Here is an 8818-nt window from a genome sequence, read left to right on the forward strand (position 1 = left end):
TTGAATTTGTACAAGAGAAATTACTGCCATTAATACCATTCCTAATCAAGTTGTCGACAAGGCTGGAACTCGCAAATTTTGTGAATCTTTCCAAGTTGTATCCAGCAGAAGTGACGGTGAGTCTGCTTGTATTTTGTAGTTTTCATCAGCTGTGAGGGTAGACTCCAATGGGCATTTTATGATTCGAGGATTAGACGATGAATATTTTATACAAATCGCTTTCTATATATTATATCTCGCGTAAGACTTGATTATCTTTATTTATTCATTATATAGCAAACAATATATTCTAGGATGCAGTCTCTCTCTCTCTCTCTCTCTCTCTCTCTCTCTCTCTCTCTCTCTCTCTCTCTCTCTCTCTCTATATATATATATATATATATATATATATATATATATATATATATATATATATATATATATATATATATATATATATATATATATATATATATACATATATATATATATCATATATATATATATATATATATATATATATATTTATACATATATATAAAAGATAGATAGATATTATATATAATCTACTGGTTCTTTCTACCAGATACGTATGTAACTTTTATAGCCACAAGGTAGAGGACATTGCGGCTATTACAATTACGCACGCACACATACGCGCACACACATATGTATATATATATATATAAATCTAATTAATAATATATTATATCATAATATAATTATTATATATATACATATTATATATATATATCTATATATATCTATATAATATATATATTGTTATATATTGGTAATCTTATATATATATATACTCTTATTATATATATATATTATATATATATATATTATATATATCTTATATATATGTGTGTGTGTGTGTGTGTGTGTGTGTGTGTGTACAATTTATCTCGTTGTTGAATTGGCAATACGTTGAAATAACTTACGCCCAAAGGGAAGCATAACTAATTAGTGCTTTTTCCAGCAGGATTTGAACAAATGACTGTTTTGCGAACAACGGTAGACAGTGACTGACAATCCAACTATCTAGGGAGATATAGTCGACAGTCTCTGCAGTACAGATGCCTATCGTATTCAGTGTTTCTTTAGTTCTGTAAACTTCAGTTGTAAGATTGTCGTTACAGAAAAAGGAAAATCTAAATTCCTTGTTTCAAATCTGTGTGCTTGTATTTGCGCGTGTTTGAGAGCATATCTGTCATACAGAGTAATATATTAACATTTGTTTCAGAAAGTAGCATGGCAAAAATATTGGAAATGAAAAAAAAATCAAAATGGGTCAAAGCTTAGCAGCTTTAAAATGCAAGACTTCATATCTTAAACGGATATACTTATGAGATACATTTCCGACAGTTCCGGATGAAATGTTTCATATTAATGGATTGTAATGTGATTAACTGAAAAGTGGGTGATTTTTAATAGATGACGATATAGAATTCCTCACTAAAATGTCTTCAGTACAAGTTATAATCTTGTTGTAGAATTACTAATAGAAACGAAACAAAGAAAAGTACTCATAAGCATTGCAATAAATTACATTTTATTAATGTTACTTTACATTTGCTTACTCAAGGAAGAACATTCTAAGATACAAATGTAAAGGATTATTTAATACTTTTAGGTTGTGTACAAGATATTGGAGTTACCTATAAAAGAATTAGATAAACAAATATTAACATTTTAGGAAACTTAATGGCTGCCACTTGCATTTAGTCATACTTTTAAGGGTATTTAATTATAGAATAATAAAGACTTGGCGATATTCGTTGAAGATTTTCCCTACTACTGAGTTAAGAATTTAAGCATCAATTTTTGTTAGGACGATACCAACTAGAGTAATTATGGATGGCTGCGCCTAACCTTTCTCCTCAGTTCGGTATTTGATTGCTTAGTTCTTCTGCGCATTGCAATTATTTGCAGCATCTGCATAGTATTGTGAGTAGTAGTTTTCAGCATTGCAATATTTTTCCAAATATGTTTATGTATATTTTACTTACTAGGTTGTAATTTTTTATTGCAATATTCAATGGTGAATTTTATCGACAATTATTTAGTATGGCAATGGGAAACCCTTTATCACCACTACTTTGAAGCTTGTATATGGAATTATTTGAAAAACGCTTTTTACCTAATATCAATTATATTCTTTAAAAGTAGCATAGTTATGTTATAACATTTTAGCTGTTTTGCCTGCTGGTATTGACGTAAATATTTTACTTTTTAATTTAATTAACCAGGTACCATCAAATTTGTTTACTCTAGAATTAGAAGAAAGACAATTTCTTCCTTTTATTAGATGTTTTAATACACAGAAAACCATTACAATACAAATTCAATCGTTATAGAAAACCAACCAACAACTTAATTTATGTCCATTTTTGTTAGGGCCATCTTAATATCAAAGAATCATTTTTTCCTCTATGGTTTTACAAGCAATACTTATTGTTAGTCGCCAATATTTCGATCAAGAAATCAAATACATAAGAAAAATATGAACAGATATATGTTATACTTCACATTTTGTTGTGTGTGTGTGAGAGAGAGAGAGAGAGAGAGAGAGAGAGAGAGAGAGAGAGAGAGAGAGAATAGAATGAGAGCGAGAGAGAGAGAGGAGAGATAGAGAGAGATAAGGAGATAAAGAATGAGAAGAGAGAGAGAGAAGAGAGAGAGAGAGAGAGAGAGAGAGAGAGAGAGAACATGATTTAATTTTCTCCCTGGAAGAAGGTTTTCATGAATGTCAAATCATTCATGTGAACTATATCACATTTTTTTCTCGCAGTATTTTAATCAGCGTGTGCGTTTAGTAATAGTAATAGGCAGGGACTGATTCAATGATACGTCTAGCTAATTCCTCAGTACCTGAGGTGTCTTTAAACTTAAGACATCGGCTTCATCAACTCATGGCAGATATATTTCCCAGTAGTACTTGAGTCATTACTCCGTCACAGATGCCTCAAAGCAACGCCAAACAGACGAATAATTTCACCCGCTGTGAGTGAACGTCCAAGTAACCGTTGGATGCGAAATGAGGCTGCGTTATAGAGCTTTTGGGAATTGTCATTAAAATGATACTGGCGAGACATATCACTTGAAGGGGCGAGTTGTCGACGCCAATTTCAATACCACAGCTCCCAGGAACGTATATCATTGCACTGATTCACTTTCTCATCTCAAGATTGCGAATCGGAGACTGATTAGATTGTGACTGCTATGTCACAAACCACACTCACCCCTTAATATCTCACCTTTACTTGTTAACAGGATGAAATGGCGCTTGAAAATATCAAAGTAAATCAAACACTGCTTAGTGAGTGAATGAGAACCAATTTATGAGCGAAATCTGCAATTAGAAAATCAGCAACTGCTTAAAACGTTCATAAATTAATTTCCTTTTTGATCTCGATTCGACTCTTAGTATTGTATATAAAAATAACTTATTCGTTGTAAAGAAGTTTATCGTCTTAGTTTTTTGTGTATTAATCCATCGCTGATTGAATTTTTGTCTTGGATTCTATGGAGCATATTGATTTAAAATGTTGAATTTTATGATAATGTCACATATTTTACCTATTTTTACGCTCACGGTTCAGTGTTTCTACATTATCTTGATATTTTTAACGTGAAACCTGGAAAATATTCCGAATTAATTAGGAAGCACTCTATTTGAAGGTGAACAAGGAAGAAATGGCGGTGTTAGTGTAAAATTAGAGGTGGATTTTCGAAAAAGAACTGAAAATCTATCATTGTTTTTTTTTTCCTTTTTTTTATAGAGACATAAATTTAGAAACCTTTCTTGTCTAATTTGTTGCTATATCAAGTACGACTCAAAATTCATTTCATTCGTATAAAGTTACTTCTTCCTTAACATTTCAAGATTACGAATTAACCTTTATGTCTCGAGTAAAAGAAAAAAAAATATTAAGGAATAAATAGAAAAAAATCAACCTGAAATTGTTTTAGTTGTCAGTACTGAACTCGGTGATTTTCGAGCTTTATCCACATTAATCTACCAGTGGAGACAGGAATGTTATAGATTCTAAGCAACACATTGCTAAATCGCAATGACCTTTTACTTTTTCCAGCAAGAGCAAAGAATTACCATTCACTAGCAGCCTCGAAATTAAAAGCCAATACTAGGAGTTTCTCTCGCTCTCTCTCTCTCTCTCTCTCTCTCTCTCTCTCTCTCTCTCTCTCTCTCTCTCTCTCTACCCAGAGTATCATTGATAAGATACTAAAATAGAATTTTTAGGTCTTAGAAACTCGAGTTAAAACTCATTACTGTCATGGAGTCAATGTAAACAGATAAATTTAAAAAGAATGCTAGACACTTGACAGCTGACATAAGTAAAAGAATCACTATGAAAATGTTTCACAAAGGACCCAGCCTCACACATATACATATATGGCTTCATCCAAAAGAAAATGAAAATTTCTCCTTGTGTTTCAGCGCGATGGTACAATAACCACCGCTCCCGTCAAAGTTATTTTTCCACCCTTTGCTTCCCTTTAACCCCAAAGGCTGAAGAAGAAAATACATAGAAGCCTTTTTATAGGCAGCTGGAGATGAAAGGGACAACTACGTCGGTCACTATTTGTCAAAGTTTAACAATAACAACTCTTATCGGGTTGGTTAAGCCTTTCAGAAAAGGGTAGAAGTTTTATTTTTCTTACTTCCTTCACCTCAGTCTCTCCATCTGTGCATGCTTCGGGTTAACTTTGTCTATCAAGGGTTATTTAGTGAAAATAACTCCCAAATGTAAAAGAGAGAGAGTTATAAAGAACAAAATAAAATATGATTGGAAAAAAGTTAATAATAAAATAATATTAAGGGCAACTTTTGTGAACTACTACTGGAGCTTCTAAATAAGTTATGAAACATTTGTGAACATGTAGAACAAGAAATAGAGAAGAGGAAGATTATCAGGGCAATATTTGCAGGTGTCTGTGAGTCTGCATGCTTGTGCTCGAACATTCACCATGTAAAACCTTCTGAGCAGATTAAACTAGAACTTCATGACATGAAACTAACGGTATCCACCAAAAATATGGGAAGAAAGGAATAACCCCATAATCAGATTTTTCGGTGGGCTAAAAATCAAATAGTGAAGAAAGCCTTCTGAGATATTCGTCAGTAAAGTCTTTGAACCTTTATACTTAATATCTACATTTTCGCCGACGTGAACAAAGCATGGAATGTATTAATGTACTCTAACATTTTCTTTTTAGATCCTTCTAAGTCTAATGTTCGGGGTATTGTTTCAGACAACTTGTTTTAATTTTGCATTTTTATTTAGAACAAGGAAATAAATATTTCTTGCAAAGACTAACTAATGAGTAAGATGTTCTTTCTTATTTCTCTGTTAGATTCGACCCAGATCCGTATGATATTGGGACATTTCTTTCCTAGCTTTAAGAAATATTCCGATATTTTGCGATGACCTCTTTACGTACCCATGCAAATAAACTTAAGCCTTCTCATCAGAAATAAAACTTACTTCATACATCATATGCTTGAACGACGAAGTCGAGTTTCGGATTTCTGTCTGGGAGATATTTCATTTCTACACCTCCCTTCATCATATTGGATGAATCTGGATTCCTCTTCACAAGACACCGAAATGATGATCAGAATGGCCTTTGTTTCTTGATGTCTTACACGTCTGAACCACTACTGTATAGTTCCATCAGCCCTTAATCTATCATTTTGATGTCCAACCTCTCTAACTGCTACTTCGTTGTCGATCGTGAAATCCATAATTTTTCTGTAAACATCTTTCTGTTTCTTCTCGTTACTTTTTAATGAATAGATCTTCCAACAAACATTTTGAAGGTCGATTTTTTTTAGATCATTCGGATAAAGTAAGCAGAGTGCTCAGGTGCGTTCTTTGGTATAACGTAAAATTGTCTAAATATTTACAGATATGCAATAAAAATATGTGGTATATGTTTTTTTTATTATTATTTATATTATTGCATATAGTAAAAAGAATATGGACAAAATCTAAGGCCCTAATAATTTTTGGGTGAGAAAACATCGTTTCCAACACCTACCTTCCAAGATGATTTAAACTGAAGAAACAGTAGTTACTAAGCTATGAAAGTTAAAATTTTGTATTCCTCTTATGCCATTTTTCTTCTGGTTGATTGGTTCGAGTCCGGAAGTCTACATCATTCCTCATATTGAACTTAACTACTTTATATTAGTTATAGGCAGCCATTGACCAATGTCCCTTGCTGGCACAAAGCCCGGCTCAGTCTGCATCAACCATTACCTCTCATATGTAACTGAAATTAAAAGACTATCTTCGGAGCCTTTGCTTCTTCTCATAGAAGAAAAAACAATGAAGTTAGTTTGGGGTTTTACATCACATGTGGCGGGTACATGTGTCCATGTGCTGTGGAGAGAGATGAGCTTTAATATTTTGCTGCTCACTTCGTGTGTGATTTTCATGCGTGAGAGCACACAGGCTGGGGAGAGAGAGAGAGAGAGAGAGAGAGAGAGAGAGAGAGAGAGAGAGAGAGAGAGAGATTATTAAAATGATCTCTGTCACTCTCAGAATAGTTTCCGGGTTTCCGTTTGAAGAATTCTGGTAAGAATAACAAACCATTATTTGAAAAGCTGACGGCAGCACAAGATATACTGTACTTTTATATGTGGAAAGGTATCTCATAAAATATCTTCATTATTTTAGGAATCATTAAGTTTATTTTACTACCTTGAATGTGGAGTCGAGCAAGAGCGCGAATATAGAGATGGGACGTTAGTTTACTTACGAGTAAATTTGATACTCAGTCATTCGGAAAAAAACCGTATTAAAAAATCCTTTCCTAATAAAGATGAAAATTTAATATTTACCAACGTAACGATATGTGCACAAATAAATATCGTGAGATCTCGGCGCCTTCCACTGATTTGAGAAAAATATCATCTCTAGATATTGCTCCCATTGATTTTTCGATTGCCTATATACCGTTCGTTCCCTATATTTGCTGACATAAGGAATGCTGTTACGATTGTCATAGAATAGTATTTCCTCTCAAAGTTTGACTCGCTAACTGCATTACAGTGCTCCAAAACTTAATAGCCTCTATCCTTTCGTATTTTGGAAGATAATAATGAACAAAATTTTATAAGTTATTTTATTGCTGATATTGAGATTTTATATTGGTCAAATTAGCTTTTCTCCAGATATAAGTATAAATATTCGGTTTATGTAGGGGGAGTACATTTTTTTTATCCTGGAACTCATTTTCGGAATTTCAATCATTTTATTTGAAGTTAATTTTTTTCAAGTCTTTCGTTTGTTTCTCTTTTATATCATAGAGTATTTTAGCAAGGTTGAAAGACTTACACTAGAATAATAAAATAAAGTAATTTAAATTCCCAAGTAAATGTTAAAGCTATAAGTTAAGAGAAAGCTAGCGATCTCTCTCTCTCTCCATTACACGTTAAAAAAAAAAAAAAAAAAAAAAAAAACGAAGAGGGATATGGCTGAATCCTCAGTCTCTCTCTAACACCCTTGAATGTTGAGAGGTTGAAATAAATTAATTGAAAGGAAAACGTAATTAAGATATGGGTATCAAAAGAAACCCAGCCCCGCTCTCTGTCTTAAAAACACACACAACAGACATACACACTCTAGCCCCAAGACCAAACTTAAGTCGGCCATGCACGTACGCGACTGGCACGCTGATTTCATAGCGACTGGCACGAACCGGTCAGTCTTTATCGTGTATGGGGGCTATTGGTGCCGGTCCTGTGGAGCCAGGCCTGCCCCGTCGTCCTTTCAGCATGTTACACTGATTGGCGCGTCTCGCTGCGAGTGTTGGGAAGGATGAGGCAAAGTTTCAACCTGTACAATACCTGTATATGAGTACTAAGACTCGGTCGCCCAGTTTCCTCGTGGGAGTCGGGTCAGTGCTGCTGTTGTGAAAGGATGTCGCCGTCAGTCAAGTATTTACCTCACGATTTCATTCGTGATTTTTTGGACCTGTACAGAGCACTTCCATGCTTGTGGAAAATACGAAGTCCGGATTACTCCAATAAAGTAAAAAGACAAGCAACTTATGAGCAATTCCTGTCATATTGGAAAAAAAATAGAAAAGGATGCAAACAGATTTTGTGAAAGCCAAAATTGCCAGCCTTCATGGTATCTTCTAATATAAATTAGTTTTACAATTAATTTGTAAAAACATTTTAAAGGATAAAGGAGGAAATAAAAACATTTCACACGTTTTATCTATATTCAAATTCCTTCATCTCCAGAGTCGACATAGATTCCTGTTATACGAAGTAAAGTACGTTTAAGATTGATACATTCCATATCACCTTGAGAAAGAGAGAGAGAGAGAAACATTCTAAAACGCAGGTAAACCTTTGGGTAGGTTAAATAAAATGAAAAGCTGAAATCGTATTGTATATTCAGAGGTCCTCACAAATTATAAACATGGATTCCGTTACCCGATTACTGCACCTGAAGCAGCAATCAAGATTAGGAACACCCCAATCACCATCAGCCATTCTTAAATATTTATATAATTTTTAGGGTTATTTTCCTTTAATTCTTTCAATTAAAGTCACATGGTAAAACCTTTCTTTCTTAGCCATGGTTTCATCAATACTTTACGATTTTTCTTGCATATTTCATGCTCGTATTCGTCTTGCAGGAGTGCTATTATCATTATTGCACTTATCTTCCTTTTACTTTGTGCCATGATTAAAACCACTCACCATATCAAGACACTACCAGACTGAAAGGAACACGCCCGCTGCATATTAACTCTGCCCTCTTAAACTGCGTAGAGCAAGTCCTCTTCGTGT

Source organism: Macrobrachium nipponense, chromosome 36 (assembly GCF_015104395.2).
Source record: "Macrobrachium nipponense isolate FS-2020 chromosome 36, ASM1510439v2, whole genome shotgun sequence".
Lineage (NCBI taxonomy): Eukaryota > Metazoa > Arthropoda > Malacostraca > Decapoda > Palaemonidae > Macrobrachium > Macrobrachium nipponense.